The following is a 12,659-nucleotide window of genomic DNA, read 5'->3' on the forward strand; positions in this document are numbered from 1 at the left end:
GGGTCTCCCTCTCTCTCTGCTCCTCCCCTGCTCATGCTCTGTCTCTCTCTCTCTCTCAAAAATAAATAAACGTTAAAAAAAATAAGAAAAGAAAAGAAAGTTACAATTGTTCCACATCTTCATCAAAGTTGGTCCTGGAAGCCTTTTTAATTTTAGCCATTCTGATGATTCTTTAATGGTATCTTATTTTGGATTAATTTATGGTTCCTTAATGACAAAGAGGTTGAGTCTCTTTTTCTCTGTTTATTGGCAAATTGATATTCTCTTTCATGAAGAGTCTGGGTCCTTTTTTCTATTGAATTGGTCTTTTTCTTATTGGTCTCATAAGATTAATTGAAAGTCATTTTTTTTTTATTCTCTGGAAAATCTTGTGTAATATTAGCATTATTAACTCCTTAGCTGATTGTTGAAGTTCTCCAACAAAGCTGTTTGACCTAGATGTTTTCTATATGGAACGTGTTAAATTATAGATTCAATTTCTTTCTCTTTTTTGTCAATTTATTTTTTAATTGTAGCACTATTCAGATTTTCCTATTTCTTCTTGTATCAGTTTCAGTAAGTTGTATTTTTCTAGGAATTTGTCCACTCCATATAAATTTTCAAATGTATTAGTATAGAGATGTGTATAATATATCCTATTATATTTATCAGAGCCGCAGTGTCTGCAGTGATAACTCATTTTTATTTAATTTATTTTTTTTTTATTTACATACAAGTTAGTTAGCATATAGTGCAACAATGATTTCAGGAGTAGATTCCCTAATGCCCCCTACCGATTTAGCCCACCCCTGCTCCCACAACCCCTCCAGTAACCCTCTGTTTGTTCTCTATATTTAAAGAGTCTCTTGTGTTTTGTCCCCTCCCTGTTTTTATATTATTTTTGCTTCCCTGCCCTTATGTTCATCTGCTTTGTCTCTTAAAGTCCTCATATGAGTGAAGTCATATGATATTTGTCTTTCTCTGACTAATTTCAGTTAGCATAATACCTTCAGTTCCATCCATGTAGTTGCAAATGTCAGGATTTCATTCTTTTTGATTGCTGAGTAATACTCTGTTGCGTGTGTATATATATACATACATACCACATCTTCTTTATCCATTCATCTGTTGATGGACATTTGGGCTCTTTCCATACTTTGGCTATTGTTGATAGTATTGCTATAAACATGGGGGTGCATGTGTCCCTTCGAAATAGCACACCTGTATCCCTTGGATAAATACCTAGTAGTGTAATTGCTGGGGCGTAGGGTAGTTCTATTTTTAATTTTTTGAGGAACCTCCATACTGTTTTCCAGAGTGGCTGCACCAGTTTGCATTCCCACCAGGAGTACAAAAGAGATCCTCTTTCTCCACATCCTGGCCAATGACTTTTGTTGCCTGAGTTGTTAATGTGAGTCATTCTGACAGGTGTGAGGTGGTATCTCATTGTGGTTTTGATTTGTATTTCCCTGATGCTGAGTGATGTTGAGCATTTTTTCATGTGTTGTTTGGCCATCTGGACGTCTTTGGAGAAATGTCTATTCATGTCTTTTGCCCATTTCTTCACTGGATTATTTGTTTTTCGGGTGTTGAGTTTGACAAGTACTTTATAGATTTTGCATACTAACCCTTTATCTGACATGTCATTTGCAAATATCTTCTGCCATTTTGTCAGTTGCCTTTTAGTTTTGCTGATTATTTCCTTCGCTGTGCAGATTTTTATGTTGATGAGGTCCCAATAGTTCATTTTTCATTTTTATTTTAGATACTGGTTAATTACTCCATGTTTTTTTCCTTTATTAGTCTCCAAATTTTGTTGGTCTTCTGAAAGAATCAATGATCAGTTCTGTGAAATCTATTTTATTTTTTCTTGTTTCATTATTTTCTACTTATTGCTTCCTTCCTTCTGCTCTTTCTTATTAAATATAATTTACAATACTTTTTCTAACTTTCTTTTTTTTTATTTTTTTTAACGTGTATTCATTCTTGATAGAGTGAGAGAGAGAGAGAGAGAGCACGAGCATGACTGAGGGAGGGGCAGAGCAAGAGAGGGACACAGAATCCGAAGCAGGCTCCAGGCTCTGAGCTGTCAGCACAGAGCCCAATGCGGGGCTCGAACCCATGAGCTGTGAGATCATGACCTGAGCCAAAGTCAGATGCTTAACCGATTGAGCCACCCAGGCGCCCCAAACTTTCTTCTTTTCTAAAATATACATTTAGAACTACATTTCTGCCTCTAAGTAGAGCTTTAGTTGTGTCTCCTAGTTCTGATATATAGCATTTTTGTTATCATTCAGTTTTAAATATTTCCTCATTTCTTTGGTCTTTTGGTAGCGTGCATTACCTTAATTGATTTTTGAATAGTGAGCCAGCCCTGCCTACTTGGAATAAACCCCTAGTGGTCATGGTGTAGAATTATTTTTATACATTGCTGGATTCAATTTATTGTGATTTTTTTTTTTTGAGGATTTTTGCATCTATGTTCATGAGAGATATTGGTCTTTAGTTTGCTTGTTTTGTAATCTCATTGTTCAGTTTTGGTATTAGGGTAATCCTGGCCTCATAGACTAGGAAGTACTCTTGCTTCTATCTTCTGGAAAAGATTATAGAGAATTTATATAATTTCTTCCTTAAATGTTTGGTAGAATTAACTAGTGAATTCTGGGCCTGGTGTTTTATGTTTTGAAAGTTTATTAATTCTTTTTTTTTAATGTTTATTTATTTTTGAGGGAGAGAGAGAGACAGAGTGTGAGCAGGGGAGGAGCAGAGAGAAAGGGAGGCACAGAATCCAAAGCGGGCTCCAGGCTCTGAGCTGTCAACACAGAGCCACGTGGGGCCCAAACTCTCAAACCGGGAGATCATGACCTGAGCCAAAGTCGGACGCTCATCCAACTGAGCCACACAGGTGCCCCGAAAGTTTATGAATTCTTGAATCAGTTTCTTTTTTAGACATAGGGCTATTCAGATTCTTTCTTCCTATAAGAGTTTTGACAAATTGTGTTTCACTGAATTGGTCCATTTCATCTGGGTCATCACATTTCTGGGTGTAGGGTTGTTCATTGCATTCTCTTATTATCCTTTTCATGCCATGGGGTCCATAGTGATGCCCTCTCATTTTTGATCACTGTAATTTGTTTTGCCTTTCTTTTCTATTTAGATAGACTGGCTAAGGGCTTATCAGTTATATTGATCTTTTAAAAGAAACATCTTTTGATTTTATTGATTTTCTCTATTAATTCCCTGTTTTCAATTGCATTGATTTCTGTTTTAATTTGTTTTTTCTTTTGCTCAGTTTGGATTTGATTTGTACTTCTTTTTTCTAGTTTCCTATGGTGGAAGCTTGGATGACTGATTTTACATCTTACTTCTTTGTCTAATACAGGCATTCAATGCTATAAATTTCCCACTAAGCACTATTTTACTGCATCCCATAAAATTTGATACGTTGTATTTTTTTTCCCACCTAGTTCACATTTCACTTGTGGTCTCAGTCACTTCAAGCTGCTGTAACAAAAATACCATGGACTGAGTGGCCTAAACAACAAACATTTATCTCTCGCAGCTCTGGAGGCTAAGAAGTCAAGAGATCAAGGCACTAGTAGATTGGTGTTTGGTAAGGACTCACGTCCTGGCTTATAGATATCTTCCTTCCCTGTATCCTCATGACAGAGAGCAAACTATAGTCTCTTTATCTTTTGTTAATTTACACTCTTTTGCAATTTTTTACTCTTTTGTACACTCACACTCTTTTGTTAATTTAAATCAGTTTTATATAAGAATTTCCAACGTTGACAACTCTTATAAAAAGCATCCAAGCACAGGACACAGAACTGCATCAAACAGCATTCTTATGGGTAGCTGACAGACATTAGAACTTCCACCCTTCTTGGCGACACCCCGAGCTCACTGGTGAACTCTGCTTCCCAGTACTCCTGCAAAGCACACCACAAGATCAGTCCATCTTCTCAACCCACCAGCTTCAGTTCACAGGACCACACTTACAGATCAGGAACAGAAGAGAACACACACCATACAGCATTCACAGCAGTTGACAAAAGGGGAGGGGAAATACAAGTATCGTTTCACTCAACACATCCAACTAACGGGGTTATCTAAGAACAAAACTCACTTAAAGTCTTCCAACAGATGTGGATGTCCTTTGAATGCGAAACACATTCATACGTTATCTGCTATTACTGCTCTCTGCACACTCTCACACCAAAGCCACAGGATTGAGAGTCACATCTCGCCAAGTTAAAAAATATCCATTATGCACCACCAAGTCTCTGCACGCGCTCTCTCCTTTTCTCGCTCACGCTAGCCTTTCATGCCTCGGCACCACCATCAATCCCACACAAAGTTTCAAAAGTTCAAACAGCCTTCTGGTTCCATATCACAGCCTTGTGTTCATAGCGTTGATACGACTCCATGAAATAAAGAGTAGTGGGTAAAAATGGGACACCCACCATCAAAAACGCAGCCTGTGCAGCGTGATGACGAAGTCTTGAACGAGAGAGCCTGTAGACGGAAGTATTCGTATGGCAGAATATTTACAGCACTACTTTCAGTGAAGTGCTTCTTCCATAAACATTTGAAATGAGCTGAACTACAGAGATTAAATGAAGCCTTCGTATTGTACTTTTGCACACGAAGGGAGACAAATGTTAACAAAAAACAAAAATGAAAACAAAAGAACCAAACACTGTGACACCATGATCTCCAAAAGAGGAGATTTTCCTATGGAAAAAATTCATATGGTGGGGTTCAAATTAAAACAAGGAGAAAACAGTGTAGTTCTAATCAATGGTTTCTATTTTGAACGTGCAAAGAATTCACTTGACAAGTCCAGGGATAAAATATTCCAGGAGAAACCTTTTGATATCAATTGCAGTGTGTTGGGTTTTTTACCAATCAGGCAAACAGCGGTTCACTTTCAAACACTCAATATTTCAACCCTTTATGTAACATAACAAAACTTAGAAAATTCCTTTATCTTGTCCTCTTTTTCTAAAGAAAAATGTCAAAAATACTGCTGAATATACTCCACACTGAACAGACCAATTCTGAAAATTCTCGGTGCATATGTATTTTACAACATACTTACCATGTATTTAGAAAAATCTGAATTCCCACCAGTCTATACCAACCCCACCGTCTACATTCCCCAGCCAGAAGATTTAGAATCCGTGCTGGAGCCAAAGCCTCCATTAAAACCGCTGCCTGACCCTGCATCTGATGCGGATCCCCAACCAGTCGCTGCACCTGAATCAGAACCAGTATAGGAGTTATTTCCAGAACCAAAGGCCCGATTTGGCTCCCTCTGCATGTTGCCTTGGCTTTGGTTATTACCCGATGGGCCTGACTGGTTCTGCTGACTGGCTAACATGCCCACCATGCCCCAGCTGCTCTGCAGTGCCCCCTGGGCAGCTGCCTTCATTGCCGATTAATGCTAAAAGTGCCAAAGTTCATCCCCCCACTCGTATTACCACCTTGATTGTTTCCCACACCAGCTCCACCCCCTCTGCTGTTACCAAATCCACCCCGATTCCCAAAGCCACCTGGATTACCACCAATTCTTCCACTTCTTTCTGTCTATTGCTATTGTGCTTAGGTTCAGCATTGGCTGTATGGACGCTGATTCCTTTAATGATCAAGTCCTCTCCACAAAGAGACTGGGCCACCTGATCATCTGCAAATGTAACAAAGGCAAACGCCCTGAACGGTCTGGGAATGAAGACGTCTGCCACTTCTCCGTACTGGCAAAAAAACCTGCCGCCACTCATCGGCGGTCATGTCCTCTGTACAGCGCCCAACAAACACCTTCCTGCTTCTCAAAGGCTCATCTGGGCTTTGCTTAGAATTAGGAAGTTTACGGTCACACCGTGGTGCGTCTATCATATGTCGCCACGACATTACCTTCACCTGGGTTTCGTATTCCGTAAAACGAACAAAACCAAACCCCTCTGAATGACCAGTTTTAAGATCTGTCTTGACCTGAACCATAAGAACCTCTCCAAAGGTACTAAAATATTCTCTTAGATCCTGTTCAGTCGTTTTCCACGGGAGACCCAACACTATTAAATCCGATGTTTTCTGGACAGCTCTTTTCGCTTTCACTGGTGAAGAAGCATCCGTCTCATCCATTTTTCTTTTGTTGACAAAAAGATAGTTTGTGATCGTTGACAACATATACCAGATTTCCCCAGCCAGCTTCGGGGGCATGCAGAATTCCTTCTACCAGCCAGATACCTCTCATACACTGAGACACTGGACTCCTGGAGCTCAATCCACAGGCCCCCAGAAACTGGGCTGTAATTGTGGACGGCAGCACTGTCCCATCGTCTTCTGATGGTATTTCAATGGGCTTGTCATTCTCGTCTTTGGTTCCCCGAATACATTCAGACATCTTTTCTTAGTTTTCCGTTAGGCCACTGCTAGGAAGCCTGACAGAGAACCCGAAGCAGCGACAGTTCCAGGAGCAGCCCAGCTACCACTTTGCTCCCACAAAAGGTAGTCTCTTTATCTTCTTGTTAGTAAATTAATCCTATCATGTGGTCTCCAGCCTCAAGACTTCATTTAAACTTTACCTCCCAAACCTCCCAAAGGCCCACCTAATACCATTCTTTTGGCGGTTAGGATTTCAACATATGAATTTTGGTGGGACACAAATAGGCAGTCCGTTACCCTTGTGATTTCTTCTTTTGACCTCTGTGTTATTTAGAAGTATATTTCTTAACTTCTAAACGTATGGAGATTTTTAAGGGATATTTAAATCAATTTCTAGTCCAATGAAACTGTGGTCAGAGAACACATGCCATAGGATTTCAATCTTTTGGAAATTATCAAGCTTTGCTTTGTGGCTAAGCATGTGATAAACTTGAGAGAAATTTTTTTGAGGGCCTGAAAATATGTTATACAACAGTTGTGGAGTTCGGTGTTCTACATAAGCAATTAGATCAAGCTTGTTAATTGTGTTAGTCAAACTTCTTGTATTCTTATTGACTTTTTGTTAGAAATTGATTTTTGTAACAATTGTTAAAGCAGATTCATTCCTTGTTTTATTAGTTGCCACAGAGGTATGTTAAATTTCCGACTATGACTATGGATGAATTTGTTTTTCCTTGTAGTTCTGAACATTTTTGATCTGGGTCTTTCGACAACATGTTGTAGGATAAATAACCAGTTTAAAATTGATTCTCTTGCTGGTAAGTTAAACTTCCTTACTGTGAAATATCCCACTTATTTCTAGTAATGCTTATTACCTTAAAGACTATTTTGTCTGGACTTTTCTTTGCTGTCAGGTTTTTGATTGCTGATTCCATCCCTTGCTAGTTAGAAGCCTATACAGATCTTCTATTTCTTTAATGAAGGTTTAGTCTTCGTAGGCTGATGTTTCTATGAGTTTGTTCATTCTATCCAGGCTATCCACTGTTGCCATACCATAGTTTCTCATACTCTTTTATAATCCTTCTTAGTTCTGTAAAATCAGTATAAATATCCCCGCTTTCATTTCTGAATTTAGTTTTTTGAGCCTTCACTCATTTTTTTCTTCACCAAACTAGCTAAAGGTTTGTCAAAGTCGTCAATCTCTTCCAAGAAACAACTCTTGGTTTCACTTCATTTTCTCTATTATTTTTTGATACTCTCTTTTATTTACCTTTGCTCTAATCTTTATCATTTCCTTCCATCTAATAGATGTAGGTATAGTTTATTCTTTCTCTAGTTCTCTAAGGTATAAAGTTAGGTTGGTGATTTGGAATCTTTTTAATGGAAGCATCTACAGCTATATGTTTCCTTCTTGGCACTACTTTGACTATACTTTAATTTTTTGTCTGTTGTATTTTCATTTTAATTTATCTCAACATATTTTCTGATTTACCTTGTCACTTCTTCCTTGACCCATTTGCTTGTGTCAGTGTGTTGTTTAATTTCTACATATTTGTAAATTTTCCTTCTGTCATTGGTTTCATTTCATTCCATTATGCTAAGGAAAGATGCTTTGTACAATTTCAGTCTTTTAAAATTTATTAAAAATTGTTTTATGGCCTAACAATTGATCTAACCTGGAGAAGGTTCCATGTGTGCTTGAGAAAATTGTGTATTCTGATATTGTTGAGAGAAATTGTGTATTCTGATATTGTTGGGTGGAATATTCTTTATATGTCTATTAGGTCCACAGTGTTAAGTCCTCTGTTTCTGCAATAGAATATTTATGACCCCCTCATATTCATATATTGAAGTCCTAATCCCAATGTGATGGAATTAGGAGGTGGGGCCTTAGGGATGTGATTAGGTCATGAGGTTGGAGTCCTCAAAAATGGGATTAGTATCCTTATAAAAGAAACCCCAGAGAGCTCCCTTTCTCTTTCTACCTTGGATGTTGTGAGAAGATGGCCATCTACCAATCAAGAAGCATGCTCCCCAGACACTAAATCTGTCAGTACCTTGATCTTGAACTTTCAGCCTTTAGAACTGTGACAAATAGATTTCTATTGTTTATAAGCCATCCAGTCTATGGTACTCTGTTATACCAGCCCAAATGGATGGAGACAGTTTCCTTACTGCTTTTCTGTTTGTTCAGTCTTGACACTAGGGTATTAAGGTCTCCTAGTATTCTTGTAGAGCTATGTTTCTCCCTTCAATGCTGTCGATATTTGATTCATGTGTTTTGGAACTCTGTTGTCTTGTGCTTATTTATAATTGTTATATCTTCTTGGTGAATTGACCCTTTTCTCAATATATAATGCCCTTGTCCCTTATAACAGTTTTTGACTTAAAGTCTACTTTGTCTGATATTAGTCTAGCCACCCCTGCTCTCTTTTTGACTATTTGTTCAGAATACCTTTTTCCATCATTTCACTTTCAACCTAAGTGTGTCTTTAGATATAAAGGGAGTCTCTTTAGAGACTGTCCTTGAATTCTGCTTTGTTTTTTTTTTATCCATTCTTCCAAACTATGTCCTTTTCTTGGGGAGTTTAGTCCACTTATATTTAAAGTACTTACTGACAAGAAAGGACTTAAGTTCTCCATGATATTATTTGTTTTCTATATGCCTTTAGAATTTTTGTCCGTCATTTCCTCCATTACTGCTTTCTTTTGTGTTTAGTTTTTTTTGTTTTTTTTTTTTTTTGTAGCAACATGTTTTGATTCCCTTATCGTGTCCTTTTGTGTATATTCTATAGATATTTTCTTTGTGGTTACTGTGGGCTTACATATAACATCTTAAAGTTATAACGATCTATTTTAAACTGATACTCAACTTTAATTGCATACAAAGGCTGTATTCTTTTATAGCTCTTCCTCCCCATTTGATGTTATCAGTGTCACAAATGACATCTCTATATACTGTGTATTAACATAGATTTATAATTATTTTATGCATTTGTCTTTCAAATCTTGTACAAAATGAAAATTGAAGTTACAAACTAAGATAACAATAATACTAACTTTTATATCTGCCCATGAATTTATATATTCATACAGCTTCAAGTTACAGTATTTCATTTCATACTGAAGAACTCCCCTTAGCATTTCTTTTAGGCCAGATCTGGTAGTAATGAACTCTCTCAGCTTTTGTTTATCTGGGAATGTGTTACTTCCTCCCTCATTTTCTTAAATTGTTTATTTATTTTAGAGAGAGTGAGCACAAGTGGGGGCGGGGGGAAGAGAGAGAGGGAGACAGAGGATCCGAAGCAGGCTTTGTGCTGACAGCAGCTAGCCTGACATGGGGCTTGAACTCTTGAACCATGAGCTGGATCATGACCTGAGCCTAAGTCAGACACTCAACCACCCTACTTCCTCCCTCATTTTTGAAGGACGGTTTTGCAGATATAGAATTCTTGGCTGACATGTTTTTTTTTTCCTTTCAGCACATACCCTTAATATATTCCTACCACCTTCTGGCCTTCAAGGTTTCTGATGAAAAATTGGTTGATAATCTTACTGAGTATTCCTTATATGTGATGTGTTGCTTCTCTCTGCTTTCAAGATTCTCTCTTTGTCTTTGACCTCAAAAGTTTGATTATAATGTGTTTCAGGGTGGCATATTTGTGTTTCTCTTACTTGGAGTTTGTTGAGATTGTTGGATTTGTAAGTTCATATCTTTTATCATATTAGGGGAGTTTTGTCCCAAGGTTTTTCTTCAAAAAATCTTTCTTCTCCTTCCTTTCTTCTTTTTCTGGGACTCTCATCATGCATACGTTGGTACACTGATGTTGCCTCACAAGTCCCTTAAGCCCTGTTCATTTTTCTTCATTCTTTTTTTCTTTCTGCTCATCATAAGAATCTCAGTTGTCCTAAATTCAAGTTTTCTGTTTTCTTCTATTGATTCGTATCCGCTGTTGAATCCTGTAGTGATTTTTTTTTTAATATCAGTTATTGTACTATTCAGCTCTAGATTTCTGTTTGGTTCCTTTTTATGTTTTCTATCTCTTTGTTGATATTCTCATTTTGTTCATATATTGTTTTCCTGATTTCCTTTAGTTCTTTGTCCATTTTTTCCCCTGGGCCTTTGAGCATATTTAAAACATGTTTTAAAGTCTTTGTTTGGGAAGCCTGATGTCTGGGCTTCCATGGGGATGGTTTCTGTCAATTTTTTTTATTCCTTTGAATGAGTCATATTTCTCTGTTTCTTTGCGTGCCTCGTGAATTTTTGTTGTTGAAAATTGGATATTTGATTATTATAATCTGGTAACTCTGGAAATGGTGTTTCAGATTCCCTTCCCCAGGATTCACTTTCTATTTTGTTGTTTTGTAATTGTTGAAAGCTATAATAGCTTGTTTTGAGACTTTTACAGACTATTTTTGGAAGGATGAGCTCATTTAAGTCTCTGTTTTTAAAATTCATGTTCGGCTAATGTTTTGATGGAGGTTCCCTTGAAAGCCAGGAACAAACAAATAAACAACACACACATATACACACACAAATACACACACACTCAGAGAGAGAAAGAAGAAGAGAAGAGACAGAGACGGAGATAGAGAGATCGACAGGGAGACAACAGCCATGTTTCCCAGTCTTTGAAGACTGGATCTGTACTGAGGCAGTTTTTACAGATTAGCTATACTTGCTCTGAGCCGAGGGATCAGCCTATGGTGAAAATTTAAAGTCTTGTCAAGACTTTTCTGAGAACGGATTTTTCTGGGCGTGCAGGTGACTTCTAAATTCCTCCGTATATATGGTTGCTTTTGAATGTCCTCATTTCCCAGGGTCTCACCTCAGTTTGTTCTCAGGGCTTTCGATGCTGTATTGTATGTCTCCACCTAGAATCTCTTGCCCAGGCTGGGGGTAGGGGGGTGGGGTGGGGAGGGGTGTCTGTGGGCTTAAAGTCCCTTTATAACCTTTACTAGCAGGGCTCACCGGTTTCTCCAACCACAGTCCAAAGTATATAAGACAGAAAGGAGTGTGTCAGTCATATCAGAACTGAATACATAATAATTTTCAGGTAAGGTCTGTTCTCCCTTCGGTTCAAGATGGTGAACTAGGTTTCCGAGTGCTGAAAACCCAGACTGTCATCACTGCATCAGGGAGGTGGTGGGACAAGGATACCACAAAAGTACCACAGTGCTTTCCTATAGTTTTGAAGATTTTTTTCTTGATTAGGCATGCTTGGTTTAATTGTTTTCAAAGCTCCTACGAAGTTTATTCAAATAGCTTTTTTTTTTTTTTTATGGTTTGTGGACAAACAAAATGACAGAGCTTCCGAGTCTTCTGTTTTTCTGACATAACTCCAATTTTATTGGTTTTTATTCCTCCTGTGATCTACAACCTTCTTTCTGGAATCATTTTGTGTCTGTGTGTGTGTGTATGTGTGTGTGTGTGACAAATGCCTTTTAGTATTTCTTACTGCAATGGACCAGAGGTTATTAATTCTCTCACCTTTGTCTTTTTTTTTTACATGTTTTATTTTTGAGAGAGAGACAGAGACTGAAACAGAGTGTGAGTGGGGGAGGAGCAGAGAGAGAGAGGGAGACACAGAATCCAAAGCAGGCTCCAGGCTCTGAGCTGTCAGCACAGAACCCGACGCGGGGCTCGAACTCACGCACTGCGAGATCATGACCTGAGCCGAAGTCAGATGCTTAACCAACTGATCCACTCAGGTGCCCCTCTCACTTTTGTCTTAAGTAAAGGTCTTCATTTAACATTTGTATTCCAAAAAGATATTTTGTTAGTTTTGACTTGAGGATTGGCAGATATTTTCAACCAGCATTTGAAAATATCATTCCGTTTTCTTCTAGCTTCCATTGTTTCTTTTGAAAGGTCGTCTATTTTGGAAAAACTTTACCAACGGTGTTTTCAGATACTCCATCTGACACATTTGTTCTTTCCATCTGAGACCCTGGTTACATGTATGTTGTACTTTCTTGGTCTATCTTCTATGTCTTTTATGCTCACTTAGGAATTTTCTGTTTATTTCTCTCTCTACAATCTAAGATGGATATTTTCTTCTAACCTATCTTCTAGTTCATTAACTCTCTCTTCAGTTTTCTGCAATCAGATATATCATCTGTCTATTGAGTTCTTAATTTTTTAGCTTTATAGTTTATAAGTTCTCTGCACAAATTCTCAATCTTTTATCTCTTTTGAATATATCACAGCTATTTTAAAGTCTGTGTCTCACAGCTTATTATTTGAAGCCCTTGTGGGTGTGATTCACCTGCACATTGGTTTTCTTTCATGT

General features: G+C 37.9%; 1 pseudogene; it reads right to left on the reverse strand.

Annotated features, from left to right (window-relative positions):
- Positions 1–5,016: 5,016 nt before the first annotated feature.
- On the reverse strand, positions 5,017–6,494 carry LOC109278498 (TAR DNA-binding protein 43-like; annotated as a pseudogene).
- Positions 6,495–12,659: the final 6,165 nt, after the last annotated feature.

Source organism: Panthera pardus, unplaced genomic scaffold (genome assembly GCF_024362965.1).
Source record: "Panthera pardus isolate Hobbes unplaced genomic scaffold, ASM2436296v1 HiC_scaffold_12, whole genome shotgun sequence".
NCBI classification, from domain to species: domain Eukaryota; kingdom Metazoa; phylum Chordata; class Mammalia; order Carnivora; family Felidae; genus Panthera; species Panthera pardus.